The sequence below is a fragment of the Notamacropus eugenii genome, chromosome 4 (genome assembly GCF_028372415.1).
Source record: "Notamacropus eugenii isolate mMacEug1 chromosome 4, mMacEug1.pri_v2, whole genome shotgun sequence".
NCBI classification, from domain to species: domain Eukaryota; kingdom Metazoa; phylum Chordata; class Mammalia; order Diprotodontia; family Macropodidae; genus Notamacropus; species Notamacropus eugenii.
Genome location: NC_092875.1, coordinates 52,459,610 through 52,480,786, shown reverse-complemented (window position 1 = coordinate 52,480,786; position 21,177 = coordinate 52,459,610).

The following is a 21,177-nucleotide window of genomic DNA, read 5'->3' as shown; positions in this document are numbered from 1 at the left end:
AATCCACGCATTCCCATCCATTTAAGTTCACTGACACCCAAAATGTCAATATTTAGTCTTTTCATCTCCAGCTTGACCTTACCTTGATTTCCTTGGTTCATAGATTTTATGTACCAGGTTCCTATGTAATATAACAAATGACCAGCAGATGGCACTCTGTTCAACCACCAGCTCTGGTCTAATAAATTTCTCTGGTTACAGAAGAGGTTCCATTATCTCATCTGGTCACCAGACAGTGCTGAGCTTCCAAGCAACTCCCCAGCATTACATGTATAAATCAACCTTAAGATGTGTGATGCAAAAGCAGTGCTGATTAATCTTTTAATAGGTCATATTTAAGTTTGATTCTAAGGCATGAAATGGTTAATGGCTCAAGATATTCAAATATTAAATATACTGTCTCCCTACCTCAGAGGCCCTACTCCATACTAGCCTCCACTCCAAATATTTACACAGATTCCAAAATTTAGTAGTAGCAACAAGCATTTATTAAGTGTTTACTATGTGCCCAGCATTGTAAATGAAAAACAAGCAGGAAGAAAGGCAGTCCTTACCCTTAGTACATTCTAACAGGGGAGCACAAAATCAGGAAGGGAAGAAAGCAAACATTTACTAAGCATTTACTATGTGGCAGGCATTGTGCTATGCACTTTAGAAATATCTTCTCATTTGATCTTGACAACAACCCCTGGAAGATAGATGCTATTTATTATTCCCATTTTATATTTGAGGAAATTGAGGCAGAGGTTAAGTGACTTGCCCAGAGTCACACAGCTAGTGCCTAAGGCTGGATTTGAACCCAGTCATTTCTGATCCCAGGTCCAGGGTTCTATCTATCATGTTACCTAGCTACCTCAAGACACATAAAAGGGAGTTGAAAAACAGGTGGAGGAGAGAGCTACATGGCTGAATGATGGTGACATCTTAGAGAAACAAGGGTCCAACCTAAAGAGGAATGACATGGTTGGTTTGGGTTGTAACCAGTCAATCAGAGGAAGAAGTCTCAAGAGTGAAAGTGAACATCCAAAGTGAGAAGTTAAGAGGCAAAGTGAACTGCCAAGATGAGGAGGCTTCTGTGGATTTAGTATTTAGTATTGTGCTTGGAAAAGGAAACCAGTAGAAACACGCCTATTTGGAGACATTCCTACCCAATCCCCTTTCTTAGATGTCCTTCCATTTCCCTCCCAGATTTTGCTTTTCCTTGAACAGGATATTCCATCTCCCAACTCTGCCATTTCCCCAGCTGTCCCCCACATCTGAAATGTTCCTTTCCTTCATCCTCTTGGCTTCTTTGAAGATTCAGCTGAAATCCCACCTTCAGGAAGAAACCTTTCTTATTCCTCCCCTTCCCCTAGTGCCTTTCCTCTTGTTTCAACTGTTTAGATCTTCTAAGTATCTGGCTATTTAGAAGCTGCCTCAACTGTTAAAAGTGTCACAACTTTCCCCAAGGAGATGATTGCCAATGAAAGAGATTAGCTGAAAGGTCTCTGATAATCTTATTTGGTTCCCTTCCTCGGGATGACTGGAGATGATCCAGCATGCACTGGGAGACCTTGGTCACTAGATTCAGATGGCTCTGGAGAAGTGAGGCTGGTGACCTGCACAGCCCTCCCTCACTCAAAGCAAAGTCAAGTTCAAGTCATGTCATCACTTCTCTGATGGCATGGTCTTCTTCAGTAACGAAGGAGGAACACAAAACCTTCTTAATCTAGATCCCAGGGAGATTCTGTTTGCAGCTGGGCAAAAGTCACAAGATAGGTTAAAAGGGACGTTAAAAGGGTGCAGCATTGTCCGCTTTTCACTTTCTGCTTTTCTTTGGGTCTCTTGTATTTCTGACTCCTGGGAGAAGAAAGGAGGAGTGGTCCAGGATGATGCTAGACTGGCTACTGCGAGGATCTCTGCTGCTGCTGCTGCTGCTGCTGCTGCAGATGCAGATACAGATGCAGATGCAGAGAGCAGACAGGGAGAGCTCTGATCTGCAGCCCAGACTGAGATATAGCTTCAAGTAGCAGAGACAGAGTCACTGGGAAAGCTAATGTAGACCCAAGGAAAATATTCAGTTATATTCATACACCATAACTTGTTTACCTAATACCCAGCTGACAGGCATCTACTTTGTTTCCCGTTTTTTCCTATTACAATGTGCATCACAATAAATACTTCAGCATCCATGTGATTTCTTTCTATCTGCGATTTCATTACAGCTATATACCTAGAACTAGGAGAAACCTGCAAGGGACTTTCAGGATTATCTCATTTTATAGATGAGGAAACTGAGACTCAGAGAACCGTAGCAACTCGTCCAAGGTCAGTCAATTAGTAAATAACAGAACAAGCACTTCAACCCAGGTCTTCTGACTCCAGATAGACTGTTCTTTCCACTACACTGGACTATCACCTTTCAGTCAATAAATATTTACAATGGACCCACTAGGTGCCAGGTACTGTGCTAAGCCCTGGGGATATTTACAGTGGACCTACTATGTCCCAGGCACTGTGCTAAGCCCTGGGGATACAAAAAGAAGCAAAAGACAGTCCTTGCCTCAAGGAACTAATAATCTAATGACCTATTCTGAAGACCCAAGTTATACATAAACAGCAAAATTGCACCTCAAACTCATCTTCTAACTTGATCCTGGGCTCTTACTGCTTCCCACTAATCTTCCCTAGCTCTCACTGTCTTCTCTCTCAGTCATCCCCTGGGGCCCTACACTAACTTCTCACCCATTGACAATAATAATTACCTCTCCACTCACTTATCCTATAGCAGAAAATCCAACTCCTCAGCCTGACATTCAAAGCCTTAATCAACTTAGATGCTCTCCAGTTATATTGCTTCTCCCAGTCCTTAGCCCAGAGACTGCTGGCCTCTTCATATTCACTGAATATGTCACATGAATTCCTATCTTTTTTGGATTACAATTTTTTTTTGCTCTGAACTTGACAAACACAAATGTATATAAGTCCTTTGATATACTGAGAAGAATGGGAAAAGAGAATTGTGCATGGAACTATGAATCTTCATTACATGCAGCTTGGTTTTTTTAATACATAAAATATTCAGCACCTTAATTTCAAAGCTGTCTTGAATGTATTTCTTTCTGAATCACCTTCTGCTTTCTTCTGTACATTTAAAAAATAAGCAGTTTCATTAATGCTCCTATTATGCTTTTCTTCTTTCTGTATCGCTATCATTCCTCCCTCTTTCCCCTCCAGTTCTCCGTTCCAAAAAAAATAAAGAAAATACTCCCTCATAATAAACAACCAAGTAAAACAAGTTCACCCATTGCCCACAAGTTTGTCTATCATTCTGTACATCTCTTTCAAGCAATGGCAAAGATATTTCACCATCAGCGCTCTGGAGTCATGATTAATTAATCGTTGAGTTGGTCACAGTTCTTAAGTCTTAAAAAATTATTTTTCTTTACAATTTTAGTCATTGTTTACATTGATCTCTTGGTTCATTCTTTATCCTATACAAATCTTCCCAGGTTTCTCTGAATCTGTACCTTTCATAATATATTACACTATAATATTACTCCATTAGATTCACATACTGTATGAATCTTTCATTTCTTTAAGGTATATGCTTAGTAATGGTACTGCTAGGTCAAAGGATATGGGTAAATTAGTGACTTTTAGGTTAAAGGTCCCAAATGCTTCTAGAATAGTTATATCAGTTCACAGCAACCATTCATTTGTGTGCCTGCTTTCCAATATCCCTTCAGAAATTGTTATTCTTCCTTTCTTGAAATCATTGGTAATCTGAAAGCTGTGAAGTGAAAACTTTCAGTTGTTTTAATTAAGCTTCTCTTATTAATAGTGTTTGAAGCATTTTTTTCACATTGACAGCTGTCAATAACTGGCTGTTCTTTTGAGAATTGTTTCTTCATATCCTTTGGCCCTTTGCCCATTGTGCAGTGGCTCTTCTTCCGTGTATGAATGTCAGTCAACTAGAATGTATGATACACCTACAATGAGCCAGGTGTTGTGCTAGTTACAGGGGATGCCAAAAAAATCCACTCCCTGCCCTCAAGGAGCAGTCCAATAGGGAAGACAACATGCAAACAACTGTACAAATAAGATACATACACCTTAAATTGGAGATAATCTCAGAAGGAAGGCACTAAGATTAAGGAGGACTAGGAAAGGCTTCTCACAGAAGGTAGGACTGGGAAGCAAGGAAGTAGAAATGAGGAAGAATAATATTCTAGGCATGGGGGCCAGCCAGTGAAAATGATCAGAGTTGGGACATGAAATTTCTTCAAGAAACAGTCAGGATGTCAACATCACTGGATCACAGAATATAAGAATGGGAGCAAATTGCAATATAATTGGAAGGGGATAAGTTATGCAGGGCTTTAGGAGCTAGAAGATTTTAAATTTAATTCTGAAAATAATAGAGAATCACCACAGTTATGTTTTGTTTTGTTTTAAATGGGGAAGGGGATAATATGGTCAGCTCTTTATTTTAAGAAGATCAGTTTGACAGCTGAATGAAAGATGGATTGGAGTGGAAAAATACTTGAGGCAGGGAAACCAAGTCAGGCTATTGAAATAATACAGGTGTGAGATGATGAGGGCCTGCACCAGGGTGGTAGCAGTGTCAGAAGAGAGAAGGGGTCATTGACAAGTAATATTACAAAACAAGAAACAGGATTTAACAACTAATTCAAAATGGGATGTGAATAAATTAGGAGTTGAGTATGAGACCTAGGTTATAAGCCTGGTAGTATAAGACTCATAGTTCAAAATCTGACCTCAGACACTTGCTAGCTCTGTGACCCTGGGCAAGTCACTTAACCCTGTTTGCCTCAGTTCCTCATTTGTAATATGAATTGGAAAAGGAAATGGCAAATCACTCCATTATTTTTGCCAAGAAAATCCCAAGTGGGGTCACAAAGAGTCAAACATGACTGAATCAACTGAACAACGAAAACACTATCCTATTACATTCATTTGCTTCTGGATTTTCTAAATCCAAATCTAAACCAAAGATCATCTTTTCTTTTTTTTCCTCTTTAACCAAATAGTTTTCATGATTATTGCTTTGTAGAAAAGTTTGTAGTAAAGTTGGAAATCCTGTACTTCTATGCCCCCTTCCTTAACCTTTTTTTTCATTTTCCTTTGTGATTCTCAATCATTTATAGACTTATATTAAGATATAATAGTGATAATGGATGCTAGCCTACTTTATCCCTGATTTCACTGGAAAAGTCTTTATCATCCCTCCATTATATATAATATAGCTCCTGGATGTAGATAAATACTATTTATTCTACTAAGGAGAAATCCCTACTTATGCCTATGAATTTATTATGTTTTTAACAGAAATGAGTGTTGTATTTTGTCAAAATCCTTCTTTGAATCTCTCAATTCAAATCCATAAATCAGGTGATTCAGGGGTTTTTTATTGCTAATGTGGCATATTATGTTGATAGTCTTCCCATATTGAATGAATCCTATCTTTGTAGTATAAATCCATGTGGTCATTGTGCATAATCTTACAAATAATGCTATAACCTCTTTGCTAACATTTTATTCAATATTTTGACATCCTTATTCATTAAGAGTATTAGTGTGCAGTTTTATGTCTCTTCTTTGTCTACCTTCTGGTTTAGATATCTAGATAATATTTATACCACAGAAAGAAATTGATAGGATTCCTTCTTTTACTGTTTTTACAAATGGTCTTTGTATAGTGCTAAAGGTCTATTATGAGGTATAGAACAAAACCAAGTTCAGCTGCTAGAGATTGTTTATCATCTAGATCAGTGCTTCTTATGGGGTCAAGACTCAGTTTAAGAAGTACTAATCTAAACCATTGTCTTCAAACTCAGCTAGAAATAGGGGCCAATAAACCATATATAAGGATTCCCTACAAGCTGCATATTGAGTTAGAAAACCATAAATTAACATTATGTATATTCTGCTGTATTTTTATTCCTTTGGTCAAATATTTAACAAATACATTTTAACCTGGTTCAGCCACATTCACCCACCTGCTGCATATTTAACACCTCTAAGCTAGACCATTTCCATTCTTTTCCATTTGGTTATCTCCTTTGCTACATGAGTCCTGAATACCATCCCAGGTCCTGAGACAACAGAATGTAAGACCATAGTATTGAAAGTTGGATAGTGTCCAAAATTAAGAAGAAACTTGCAGGAATTGATGATGCATGCTCTTTACATAATGGAGTCTGGCTTGACAACATGATCTGATACAGAGTTCTTTCTCCCTACCTTTTGTTTCTAGTACTGGATTGAAATGAACCCCAAAACTAGTGACTGCATCAGTGAGAAGGAGTGAACTGCTCTCATTTTCTCTGGGAATTTCACCCCCTCTATGGTCCACCATTCCAAGTTTCCGAGTAGAAGTAGTGTGAAGTGATGGATAGAGCAGTAGACTTGAGGAAGGGGGAGAGATGAAAGGAAGGAGGGAAAGAAAAGGGGAGGAATGAAGGGAAAATGGAAGGGGGTGGCTAGTTGGTTCTTTTTAATTCTTTAAAAGTATCAAAATGACATCAAGGTACACCATGTCCAACTGTGGCTAATCCACAGTATGATGAACTCAGAAGACTTTAACACAGGTCAGGTACAAGTAGTGCACATGAACATTAGGAGTGGAGAGGTCTCTAAATTTTCTTATCTCATGTTTCCCTTGAGTTACTATAATTCTGCTTCACTCATAGAGCTCAGCACCTTCTTTGATGTGGGCATGCCATACCAGGTGGTCCTATTCCAGTGTCTCCCATGTCATGTAGTTGATTCCAAAGTTCTTCAGAGAGATCTTGAGAATATCTTTATATTATTTCTTCTGACCACCACATGAGCACTTGCTTTGTATGAGTACTCCATAAAATAGTTTTTATGCAGGCATATATTTGGCATTCAAACAACATGGTCAGTCCATCAGAGTTGTTCTCTCTTCAATGGAATTTGAATAGTTGGCAGCTCAGCTTGAGAAAGGACCTCAGTGTTCAATCTCTCATCTTGACAGAGGACTAGAATCTTCCTAAGGTAATTCAAATAGAAGCAATTTAGTTTCCTGGCATGGTGTTGGTAAACTATCCAGGTTTCACAGGCATACAACAATGAGGTCAACACAAAAGCTCTGTAGACCTTCTGTTTTGTAGGCAGTCTAATACCTCTTCTCTCTTGCACTTTCCTTCAGAGAGGCAATGAGTGCTTCAACCTCATCATCTATGTGTGTATCCCTGGAAAGCATAAGTCAAGGTAAATAAATTTATCCACACCATTCAAAATTTCTCTATTTCCTGTAACCAGTGTCTCTATGTATGGATGGTGTGATGCTGGCTAGTGGAAAACCTGTGTTTCCTTGGTGTTAATTGTTAGGCTAAAATTATCACAGCCAGCAGAGAATCTTTCCACATTTTGATGCATATCAGCTTGAGAAAATACATTGAGTGCACAATCATCTGGGAACAAAAAATCATGCACCAACTCCTCCTCCACTTTAGTCTTGGCTTGTAGCCTTTTCAAGTTACATCGTTTGCCCTTAGTGTGGTAGTTGACTTTGACACCATTTTTGTCCTTGTTGAAGGTGTCTGACAACATTGCTGAAAGCATCATGCTAAAAAGCATGGGAGTAAGCACACATCTTTGTTTCACTTCATTGCTGATTGGGAAAGTGTGAGGGCATTGTCCATGGCCCAGAACCCAGGCAAGCATGCCATCATGAAATTGGCATACAATATTGATTAACTTCTATGGGCAACCAAATTTTGACATAATTTTCCACAAGCCCTCATAACTGACAATATTGTCTGTTCAATGATCAATGAACATTGTATATAGACACTGTTCTGCTCCTCATATTTCTCCTGGGGTTGTCAGGGAGCAAACACGATATTGACCATACCTCAGCCCTTTTGGAAGCCACACTGGTTCTCAAGTAGATGACCATCTTCCAGATGAAATATCAGTCTATTAAGAAATCTTCTGGCAAGAATATTGCTAGCAATGACTAAGAGAGAGAATCTCCTGTGATTGTCACAGGACATTCTATTTCCTTTGCCTTTATTGAGATGGATAATGGAGGCATCCTTGAACTCATGAGCTATAACTTCCTCTTGCCATGTAACCCAGAAAATTTCTATCAACTTTTGTATGATCAGTGGATCCCCTGCTTTGTAAATCTCAACTGGAATAGAATCAGCACCAGGTGCTTTGCCACGTGAGAAGAGTTTAATGGCACTTAAAACCTCTTATTCATTTGGAAATTCAGCTAGACAAGGACTCACTTCAACTTGAGGTAAATGTCCAGTGGCTTCAGCATTAGTTGATGATTGTCCATTGAGGACATTATGGAAGTGTTAAACCCATCTCTCTAAATTCATACCATTATCATTAATCAATTTGGCTCCATCAGTAATGAGCAGTTGAGATGCACCATAGAACTTTGGCCCTTAAGTAATCTTCAGTGCATCACAAAAGTACTTTGGGTTGTTACTGTCTGTGTAAAACTGAATTTCATCTGCCTTTTTACCAAGCCAAGAATCTTGCATCTTTCCTTGAACTTTATTTTGATGAAGTTAAATACTACCTTCTCAGAGACAGAAGAATTATCTTTCCGGTAAACCCTATGGAGTTCTTTTTCATTTAGTGTCTTCTGAATTTCCCCATCATTTTCATTAAACTTGATATTTGAAAGTGTTCTGGTCCAGATGAGTAAATGCAGTGTTGTATACCAAATCTTTGAAAGTTGCCTAATCTTTTTGGGCCCCATTGTTGCCAACTGTATGTTGGTTCAGCTTCCCTTCCAAGTTAGCAATGAGTTATTCCTGCTTAGAGAGCGATCTAATCTGTTGAGGCCAAGGCTTTTGTTGAATGAGAATATTTGACTTGGAAAGGATAAGTCTATGATCAGTCCAGCACTCTGCACTATACATTGCCTTCATCACTCTCACATCTTGTCTATCTCTTATCCTTACAATGACATAGTCTATCAAATGCAAGGATGCATCCATGAAGTTTTATAGCATTTGGGTAAATGGTAGACAGTGTTGGTGATGAGAAGATCATGAGATGCAGAAGTCTTCAGTAGTAAGTGGTCATTGTTATTGTTATTTCTAACTCCATTCCTCTCAATGACTCCTTGCCATGTCTGCTAGCCTGTGTTTACTCTTACATTGAAGTCATCCAGGATTATAAATGTGTCCTCTTTCAGCACACTGCTGATAAGGGTCTCTTCAAAAAATTTTCTTACACCTCATCAAAGTTTGTCATGGTGGGAGGCGGCATGACACTTTCCTTCAAATGGCAAATACCTTGTCATGAGTCTGTCATTCACTCCTTTTGGTAGGCATATGTGCTTATTGACTAGATTAGTTTTGATTGCAAAACCTACACCAGCTTCACAGCACTTCCTTTCACTGTGGCCACTGCAGAAAAATGTGTATCCAACTCAGACTTCAGTAAGCTGCCCTTTGTTTGCCAGCCTTGTTTCACTCAGTGATACTATTTGGATGCAATATCTGCTAATTTCTCTCACAACAAGCGCTGTTCACCTTTTAAGTCTATTTGATTTCATGTTGTCCAAAAAGATGAGCACATTCCACGTACCAATGGGGCTGCAGAATCCCCCTCTTGCTTCAGTCCAGTAAGAAAACATGGGCTGGGCTGCCTATATGCAGGTTTTTGACTACAGCCCCAAGTGTATCCACAACTGTTGATTCATCACTTGCCTGTTGCCACAGGATTTTGAAATAGGTTAAAATGGTTTAAAATGGCATAAGTGGTGTCTTTTGATTCACAAATAAATTGGATTTAAGTGAGGCAGAATTGCTCAAAGTAGTCAGCCTCAGTCTCTCTTCCAGAGTCATCCAAGTCCAGTGGCAAGACAAAGTTAAGATGACAAGAGATGGCTTAGGATGTAGTGGAAGATCTTGGTGTCTTCCACATCTAACTAAATTTATAGTGCTCCATAGCACCTGCTTCAGCTACCTTCATGAACATTGGAACAAATTGTTCTCATCTGCCCATTCCACCAGGGGAAGTCTTCACATGCTTGGTGTAGACACCCTCTTGCTTACTGAAGGGTTTGAGACCCCTCAGTTACTCACAACCTGGTTTAGACTATCTGCTGAAATGGTTTACCAGAGTATGGCCAGTATGTATGCTACAGCTTCTTGGAGCCAAAGGTAGAGTTGGGTGAATCAAATGGAAACCAAATGTGGAAAGCAGCCCTGAAGAGGGCTCTCATACCAGAGGTACTAGTCTTCACTAAATGCAGCCTACACCCCAACAGGAGGAAAGAAATAAAGTCAAAAAGGCATGAAGGAAGAGCATGAGAGGGAGAGAGAGAAAGAGAGCATTTATTAGGCTCTTACTTTGTCAAAAGAGTCAAGAATTTCTGAAATCAAATTCCAACCTAGACACTTCCTCACTATATTACCTTAGGTGGATGAATTTGCCTCTCTGTGCTTGATTTGACTTATCTGACAAATGAGGAGGATGAATCTCCTAATCTCTAAGTTTTTCTAGATCTCAACCAATAGCAACTAGAAAATTTTGTATTCTTATCCTCATACTATTTGTGGTTAGCTTTCTTGGTACATGTCAACTTGTATCTGTGTTTGGATATAGACTGATATTTCATGTAAATCTGGCTAGAAAATAAAGAAATAGTAGTATGTTGCTAAGCCACAATAGAAAGGGCTAAACAGAATCAAATATAAAATTCTTTGTTTTGCTCTTCAAGCTCTTCTACTAGAGACAGAGTGAAGAGAGTGGAGTGATAGGAAGCAATGTGGTAAGGCCCCATCCACCAACTCCTCCAAACAGATCTAGAAAACTCACTAGAAAGAGATAAGGTTGAAAGTGGAGCCAAGATGGCAGAGAAAAGTCAACACTCACCTAAACTCTCCCCAAAACCTCTCAAAAAAACTTCAAATAATACTTCAGAACAAATTCTGAAGCAAGAGAATCCACAAAGGAATGGAGTGAAATTATTTTCCAGCCCAAGATAACTTAGAAGATTGGCAAGAAAAGTCTGTCACACCAGAATGAGAGTGGATCACAGTCCAGTGCATCACCACAGAGCAGGGCCCAGCAAACCAGCAGAAGACCTTGGATGCAATTGAATCAGCATTAGCAGCAGCTGCTTCTAGAGTTCTCAGGTTACAGATAGTAAAAATGTTGAACAATTGGGCATAAGGGGGTTAAAGAGGTGTCTTTGCTGGCACTGGAAGAAGGATTCTGTTGTGTTGTCCATACTTGGATCTGGATTGCAGTCTTGAATGGCAGTCCCAGGGCAAAGAGGAGCACTAGTACTAGAGTTTGTGGCCACAGTGGACCAGGGACCCTTGTCACAGTTCTAGGACAGAAAAGTGTGCTTGTAGTCACTCACAGAGCAGAGCACAGGCCAGGAGAGTAGTACACCTCTCCTTTGATCATACCACCTTGAAGAACTGAACACTTACAGGTTTCTAGAAGTATTCCAGAAAACAACTGCACAAACCCCATGAAGCTTAGGACAGTGCACCCTCCACTCTGGAAGAGCCTCACTCTAACAAATAGTTAAAAGGCAAATAATAGGCTGGGGAAATGAGTGAACAATGGGGGGAGGGGAACTCTGACTATAGAAAGTTACAAAGAAAATCAAAACACACACTAAGAAGAAAACAAGAAAAATAAAAGTTCCTGCATCCAAAGCCTCCAAGAAAAATATGAATTGGTCTCAGGACATGAAAGAACTCAAAAAGGATTTTGTAAATCAAGTAAGAGAGGTAGAGAATAATTCAGAAGAGAAATGAGAATGATGGAAGAAAAATCATGAAAATGAGTCAACAACTGAAGAAAATAATACCTTAAAAAAACAGACTGGGGCAAATGATAAAAGAGGTCCAAAAAGCCATTGAGAAGAAGAATGCCTTAAAAAAAATTATCCAAATGAAAAAGTAGGTACAAAGGCTCACTGAAGAAAATAGTTCCTTAAAAATTACAATGGAGCAAATTGAAGCTAATGACTTTATGAGAAATTTAAAAACAAAAATCCCCAAAAGAATGAAAAATGGAAGACAATGTGAAATATCTCATTGGAAAAACAACTGACCTGGAAAACAGATCCAGGAGAGATAATTTAAAAGTTATTGGACTACCTGTAAGCCATGATCAAAAAAAAAGCCTAGACATCATCTTTCGAGAAATTATCAAGGAAAACTGATTTGGTATTCTAGAACCAGGGAGGTAAAATTGAAATTAAAAGAATCTACTGATCACCTCCTGGAATAGATCCCAAAGTGAAAACTGCCAGGAATATGTTAGCCAAATTCCAGAGTCCCTAGGTGAAGGAGAAAATGTTATAAGCAGCCAGAAAGAAACAATTCAAGTATCAAAGAGCCATAGTCAGGATAACACAAGATTTACCAGCTTCTACATTAAAGGATCAGAGTGCTTGGAATATGATATTCCAGAGAGCAAAGGAGCTAGAATTACAACCAAGAAATACCCACCCAGTAAAACTCAGTATCATCCTTCAGGGTTAAAAATGGGCATTCAATGAGATAAAGGAATTTGAAACATTCTTGAAGAAAAGACCAGAGCCAAATAGAAAAATTTCCCTTTCAAATCCAAAACTCAAGAGAGGCATAAAAAGATAAACAGAAAAGGGAAATCAAAAGGGACTTAATAATAAGGTTAAACTGTTTACATTCCTACATGGGAAAATGATATTTGTAACTCATAAATCCTTTCCCAGTATTAGGATAGTTAGAAGAAGTATATATAGACAGAGGACACAGGTGCAAGTTGAATGTGAAGGAATGATATCTAATAAAATAAGACTAAGGGATGAGAGAAGAATGTCCTGGGAGAAAAAGAAAGGGAGAGTAGAATGGGGTAAATTATCTCACATAAAAGAGATTAAAAAATCTTTTGCAGTGGAAGGGAAGAGGGAGGAGGTGAAGGGAATGAGTGAACCTTACTCTCATTGAAACTGGCTCAAAGAGGGAATTATAAACACTCAGTTGGGCATAGCAATCTATTTTACTTACTCTACAGGAAAATAGGAGGACAAAGGCATAAGAGAAGGGGAGGGTGATAGAAGTGAGGGCAGATGGGGGAGGAATAGTCAGAAGCAAAACATTTTGGGGGAGGGATGAGGTAAAAGGAGAGAAAATAAAATAAATTGGGGGGATAGGATGGGAGGAAATATATTTAGCAATGGTAACTGTGAAAAAAACCTGAAGCAAGTTTCTCTGGTAAAGGCCTCATCTCTCAAATATGTAGCGAACCTAATCAAATTTATAAAAATAAGAGCCATTCCCAACTGATAAGTAATCACAAAATATGAACAGTCAGTTTTCAGATGAAAAAAAGCTATAGTCATGTGAAAAATACTCTAGATCTCTATTGATGGGTGAAATGCAAATTAAAATAATTCTGAGGTAGAACCTCGTACCTAATAGATTGGTTAATGGGACAAAAAAGAAAAATGTGTTCATGGGATATGGGAAAATTGAGATATTAATGTACTGTTAGTGGAGCTGTGAACTGATTTCACCATTAGATAGAGCAAATCAGACCTCTGCCCAAAGGTCTATAAAATCACACGTACCCTTTGACCTAGCAATACCACTAGAGATGTTTAAAAAATAAAGGAAAAAGACCTATATGTACAAAAATTTTTATAGCAGCTCTTTTCTGGTGAGAAAGAATTGGAAACTGAGGGGATGTCCATCAGTTGGGGAATGACTGAACAAGTTGTGGTATATGAATGTGATGGAATGTTATTGTGTTATATGAAATTATGCAGGTTTCAGAGAAACCTGAGGAAATTTATGAACTGATGCAAAGTGAATGAGCAGAATCAGGAGAAATGTATTTCCTTCTCCTGATTATATGTATGTATGTGTATATAGTGTGTGTGTGTGTATGTATTATACATTGTATATTAACAATATTATAAAATTAATCAACTGTGAAAGATTTAGTAACTCTGATCGATGCCATACTCAACATGTTTCCGAAGGACGTATGTGATCACACATGCTCTCCACTTCCAGATAGAGAGATGATGGATTCAGAGTACAGACAGAAGTGCATATTTTTTAATTTCTTTCTTTTTCTTTTTTGCATATGGCTGATAGAGGAATTTGATTTTAATGATTGCACATATTTGATATGGACTTTTTTTCTAACCTTCTCAGTGAGTAATGGATGGGGAGGGGAAAAGAGAAAATTTGGAAATGAAAATAAAGTAAAACTGAATTTTTAAAAGATGATAAAATGTTAATAATAAAGATTAAATTTTAAAGTGGAAAAAATAAAGTCCTTCATAACCTGTCTCCTTCCTACCTTTCCAGATTTCTTACTTATTACTCCCTACCCTAGCTCCTCTGCAATCCAGTGACCTTGGTTCCTTACTGTTCCTCAAATAAAACACTCTATCTCCCAACTTCAGGCATTTTCAATGACTGCCCCCCCAACACCACCATGCAGGGAATTCTCTCTCTGTCCTTGTCCAGCCTCCTGGCTTCCCTGGTTTCCCCCAAGTCTCAGCTAAAATCCTGCCTTCTTCAAGAAGCTTTTCCCATTCCTCCTTAATCAGAGACTACTCTGCCCCAATTTATTATGTATGTGTGTATACACATATATGTTCACATGTGCATGTGTGTGTATACATATTGTGTGCATATATGTACATTGCATGCATATATGCTTGTGTATTGCGTGTACACAATATATCTTTTTTATACATAACCATCTGCATATTTTCTTCTTCATTAGACTTGAGCTCCTTCAGGACAGGGATTGTTTTTTACTTTCTTTGTATCCTCAGAACTAAATACAGTGCGTGGTAAATAAATAGTGCTTAATGATAGTTGACTTGACTTGGACAGCAGTAAAGTTGCAAAAATTATTCGCTTATAGGCTTACACCAGATTCCTACTAGTCATCAAGATCTCAGACCAGATTCTCCCAGTGTGTGTGACTTGAGCCAGATATTGCTGATCAGAGAGACTAGGTCCCTCACCGTTCAAGGAGGTAGAAATACAATGTTCATTGGCAAGATGGATGGAGCCTCCAATCTGTGAAATAGAGCATCTCTGGTGAGAATAGCTCTGTTCCAAGTGAGGCTAGTATCATACAAGTACATCAACTGTAGGCATGAAGCTTGTGCTTTCTTACATAAATGGAACTGGTACATAAAGATTACCAGGGAAACAGTTTCAAAACAAGAATCGTTTGTTCTGGACAAAAATAGAGACCTTGAAATATTTTTCACTGTATGAATGGGTGGATGCCCATAATTGAGGTATATTTTTCCCTCTGATGTGTTTTTGTGATAGAGTCTACTCAGTTAAAGAAGTATTCAGTCCCTAACAGAAGTGGAATAATTTTTAAAGGGGGAGTTTTTAAGTGACTCCAAAGACTACAAAACCTCTGTGATCAGATTGGCTAACATGACAAAACAAGAAAATGATAAATGTTGGAGAAGATGTGGGAGAGTTGGAACACTAATTCATTGTTGGTGGAGCTGTGAGCTGATCCAACCATTCTGGAAAGCAATTAGGAACTATGCCCAAAGGGCTATAAAAATGTGCATACCCTTTGATCCAGGAATATCATTTCTAGGACTGTGTTCCAAAAAGATCATAAAAATGAGGAAAGACCTACATGTACAAAAATATTTATAGCAGTTCTTGTTGTGATGACCAAGAAGTGGAAATTGAGAAGATGCCCATCAATTAGGGAATGGTTGAACAACATGTGGTATATAAATGTAATGGAAAACAATTGTGCTATGAGAAATGAGGAACAAGTGGACTTCAGAAAAACCTAGAAAGACTTATATGAAGTGATGCTGAGTGAAGTGAGTAGAACTATGGGAACATTATACAGTCTGTGAGGATTGTTTTTGATGGACTTAGCCCTTCACAGCAATGTAAGGACCTAAAACATTTCCAAAGGACTTATGATGTAAAATGCCATCCACATCCAGAGAAAGAACTATGCAGTCAGAATGCAGAATGAAGCAGACTATTTTCTCTTTTGTTATGTTTGGTTTGGTTTGGTTTTTCTCATGGCTTCTCCCATTTAATTCTTCTATGCAACATGACTAATGTGAAAATGTATTAATAAGAATGTATGTGTAGAGCCCATGTAAGATTCTTGGAGAGGGAAAGGGAGGGGTGAGAAAATTTAAAATGTATGGAAGTGACTGTTGAACACTGAAAATAAATAAATAAATTTAGGGGGATAATGATTGGAAAGGAAGAAAGGGGGAGATTTGAAGGCACCTTACGGTTACAGGTTCATAAGCAAGAAATCAAACAGGACCAGTGACTTATGGGCCAAAACTTAAAACCATAAAACTAGCAAATTACCCTTTGGATGACCCACTCAAGAAATATAATGAATTCAAGCCTTTTCAAAAGGAGTAGAAGCCACATCAAGCCTTAATTAAAACACAGTTGGAATATATAAAACATCATTTGGAAACAGAGAAGTATTAAGTATAACCAAAGTCCCAGAGTTTACTGGTATGGGAGTTTATTGGTGGAAAGTAATGCCCTGCACTTGTGTGCACAACAGCACAAAGTTTGCCAGAGCGAGAGAGAGGTGAGTTCTCTAGTGTCTCTTGAGCTTCTTCAAGTCTTTTTAGGTTTCAGGCACTTCAGGCTTCCATCTTCAAGAGAGAAAATGGACATCAACCTCACTTCAGGTTGCTGAAGAAAAAATCTATGGAAAGAAGCTGAAAAAAGAGGAGTCTGCAATCTCCGTCATTTCCCTGTCCCCAGTTTACTATGCTAGAGACTTCAGAGAACTTGCCCTTCTGTGGGATTTGGGATTTTCTCTCTCTTCTGGTTGATCTGAGTTAACTCATTCCCAACAGGAAGTATTCCTTCATTTGGTATTGCCTGTTATATATTTTCTGATGCATATTGATTTCTCTGGTCTCTGGGGTTTTTTTGTTTTTTGGGGGGGAATTTTGGCTATCAACTCAGATAAATGGGTTTCTTGGTTACCTACTATGTGTTCGTTGTGGAACTGATATTTGGTGGAAAGGACATTAAACCATGCATATAAAGCATGAGGATTTGCTCCCCTGAATTAAGAAAACAGCCATCAGAAATTAGCTTAAACCTAAAAATCATATCGGCTAGACTAATAATATTTAAGGAAGCAGGTTAATATAAGTCTAGCCTGGTAGCCCCTCTCTCTAAGGAGAGCAGAATGGCAAAGCTTCTGTTCCCAACCTCCTGCTTCACTTTCTGACAGGAAATGAAGAAAGATGAGGAAGGGGAAGGGGAAGAGGTTAGAGATATCTATTCTGTCTCTCTTTGAGCCACCCAGTGATTCCCCATGTTATATGTGGAGGACAACTTTCACAATCTAAGATTAACAAATTTCTGTGGTGAATCAAAAAGGGTGGGAGGGAACAATTATTATGGTATACCAAACACTGTGCTAAGCACTTACAAATATTATCTCATTTTATCCTCACAACAACCCTGGGAGATAGTTACTATTATGATCCCCATTCTACAGATGAGGAAATTGAGGCAAACAGAGGATAAATCACTAAGTGCCTAAGGTCACACAGCTAATAAGTATCTACAGTCACATTTGAACTCCTCTCTTCTTGCCTTCAGGCCCAAACCTCAATTCATTGCTTTGGTCTTTCCTAGTCTTCACCCCCTCTCTATCTGGTAATGTTAATTACGTTAATGGGATTCAAAGATCTTCCCCACCCATCAGCCACAGTTGTACACATGGAAACTTCATTTTATCATGATGATGTCATTTTGGTCCTCTTTGAGAAAGAAGGACAACAACCAACCAACCAGTCTATTAAGGGAAGCTTGATTTGGGGAGATTTGTTTGGTAGGAAGCCATACTTCTTGTTAATTTCTAACAAGATGCTGGTTCTCAAGGGTTGTGATGCCCTCTGGCTCTAAAAAGTGTACATATTCTCTAAGGTGAGGTTTTGTTTTGGGGCTTACTCATTGGAAGTGTTTGTTTGGCCAGATGAGACTCTACGTAGCCCCTCCTCTTCCTTTCCCCCTCTCCCTCCCACCCCTCACCTCCACATGCCCTCTTTGAAAACCCAGATGTTGGTGCTTCTCTCTCTGGTTGGTTGGTTTTGTCTTTCGTCTTCAAAGAGGACCAAAATGACATCACCACGATAAAGTGAAATTTCAGTGTGTCTGACTGGCTGATCAGATCAATATGAGCTTGGAATGCTCTACCACAGGTTGGGCACAGATAGTCCATATGAAATTTGCACACCCTGCCTCTACTTTGTGCTGTCTCAATTCTGCTTTGCTCAAAGAGCACAGCATGCCATGCTGAGCAGTCCTGTGCCAGTGTCTCTCATGTTGCACAGTCAAATCCAAAGTTCTTGAGAGAGACCTTGAGAGTGTCCTTGTATCATTTCTTCTGGCCACTATGTGATCTCCTGCCCCATGCAAGTTCTTCATAAAATAGTCTTTTTGGCAAGTGTACATTTTGCATTTGAACAACGTAGCCAGCCCATTGGAGTTGCACTCTCTGAAGCATAGTTTGAATACTTAGCAGTTCAGCTCAAGCAAGGACTTCAGTGTCTGGTAACTTATCCTGCCAAATGATCCTCAGAATCTTCCTAAGACAGTTCAAATGGAAGCAATTCAGTTTCCTGGCATGGCGCTGGTAGACTGTTCATGTTTCACAAGCATATAACAATGAAGTCAGCACAGTGGCTCTGTAGACCTTCAGTTTGGTAGTCAGTCTAATACCTCTTCTCTCCCAAACTTTTCTTCAGAGCCTCTCACACACTGAGCTAGCTCTGGCAATGCGTGCATCAACCTCGTTGTCAATGTGTACATCCCTGGAAAATACTCTACCAAGGTAAGTGAACTTATCCAAAACTTCTCCATTTATTGTAACTGATGGTTCCACATATGAATGGCAAGTCATCGCCAAGAGTATGAATTTGGGCAAAGAAAGCCCAGGAGAAGCAAACTTGTCATATGACCAGCCTTGTGCAATTGAATTATGCTTAAAACAAGTTTTGGTCATTTTTTATTCCTCTCTTCTGTTACAAAAAGTAGCTCTGTAAATCACTCCTTGCGTCTGACATTTGAAGAATAAGATGTCTGGTTTGATGTGAAAATTCTAACTTTGCAGATTAAATCATAAATGCTGGGTAACTTTGTACTTCAGTTTCTTTTTATTTCAGATAATTAATTTTAACAATTCTGAGAACACTGGTTCTGCCAACTCTGTAAGGTTTTACATAAGATTTCTTTAGCCCCTTCTCATTCTTAAATGCAATCAAGTCAAGTAAACAAACGTGCATTAAGCATTTACTACGTGCCAGGCACTATACTAAGGCTGAGGGTACCCAAAAAAAAAAAAAACAAAAGACAATCCCTGCTCTCAAGGAGCCAACAGTCTAATGGAGGTGACAACATGGAGATAATTATTTACATATATACATACATGTTGGGCAGCTAGGTAAGAACATTGGGTTTGGAGTCAGAAAGATTCACCTGGAGAGGCAGAGCCAAGATGGTGGAGTAAAGGCAGGGAATTAGCCTGAGCTCTCCCCCAAACCCTGTCAAATACCTTTCAAAAATGACACTAAACAAATTCTAGAGCAGCAGAACCCACAAAAAGGTGAAGTCAAACAAATTTCCAAGACAGCTTGGAAGATGGCCAAGAAAGGTCTGTTGCACAAGGGTGAGAGCAGAGTGCAGTCCAACACAGGCCAGGCCAGCACAGACTGAGTCCCAGCAAAGCCAGGGCAGGCCTGGAGTGATGGAACCACTCACAGCCATGGTGGTTTCCATCCCCAAAGAAACAACTATTAATATCTGAATACAGATTAAAGTATATTTTATTTTTCCTGAGGTGTTTTTTGTCTTATCTGTGTTTTCTTTTACAACATGACTATTAGGAGTATGTTTTGCATGACTACACATCTATAAACCAGATGGAATTGCTTGCCTTCTCAATGGGTGACTAGGGAAAGGAAAGAAGGGAGAGAATTCGCAACTCAAAGTTTTAAAAACAAATGTTAAAAATTGTTTTTATGTGTAACTGGGAGAAAATAAAATACTAAATAATTTTTGAAAAGTAAATACATCTTTATGAGTTCAAATGTGGCCTCGGGCATGAGATAGATCTCTCAGGAACTTTGGATTTGACTGTGCCACATGGGAGACACTGGCACAGGACCGCTCAGCATGGAATGCCCACATCAGAAAGGGTGCTGTGCTCTATGAGCAAAGCAGAATTGAGACAGCACAAAGTAAATGCAGGATGCGCAAATTTGGAGTAACCACCCCAAATATTCACGCGGACTATCTGTGCCCAACATGTGGTAGAGCATTCCAAGCTCCTATTGGTCTGATCAGCCATAGTTGGACACACTGAAACTTCACTTTATCATGGTGATGTCATTTTGGTCCCCTTTGAAAATGAAGGACAGCAACAAGAGAGAGAGAACAAGCAGTAAAAGTTCCCAGAGTCAGGAGACGGAATGTCATGTGAGAAGATGGTGTGTGTGTGTGATGTGTTCGTCCTTCGTTGCTGAAGAAGACTGTGCCATCAGAGAAATGATGACATGACTTGCACTTGACTATGTTTTTGAGTGATGGAGGGCTGTGCAGGTCACCAGCCTCACTTCTCCTCCAGAGTCATCTGAATCCAGAGACCAGACATTCATCAAGATGAATCACTTAACCCCAATTGCCTCATCCTGGATCATCTCCAGGAATTTTTACTGCTTGCTCCTCATACCTTCAAGGTCCTCCTCCCTCTTCTCTGCTTCCTGGTTTCCTTGTCTACCTACAAGTTTCAGCTTAAGTCCTACCTTTGACAAGAAGGCTTCCCCAGGCCTCTTAAATTTTATCACCTCCCAATTTATCCAATATATCTACATCTATTTATCATCTCTCTCTCTCTGCAGAGGCAGGAAATCCACAAGTGTTGTGGGTTACATGTTATTTTCAAACTTCTTCAATCAGTTATGGTGAATTTTTTCCTTTTCCTTTTCTTTTTGTCTTAACAAAAACTATTTGTTATGCGGGAGGAGAGGGGAAGATGAAAGATACTGGAGAAAATATTGTGATGTTTTAAAAACTAAATGTGTCAACAAAAAATTATTAAAACTAAAAAATCCTTGTAACAAATACAGAGAGTCAAGTAAAACATGTTTCTTCA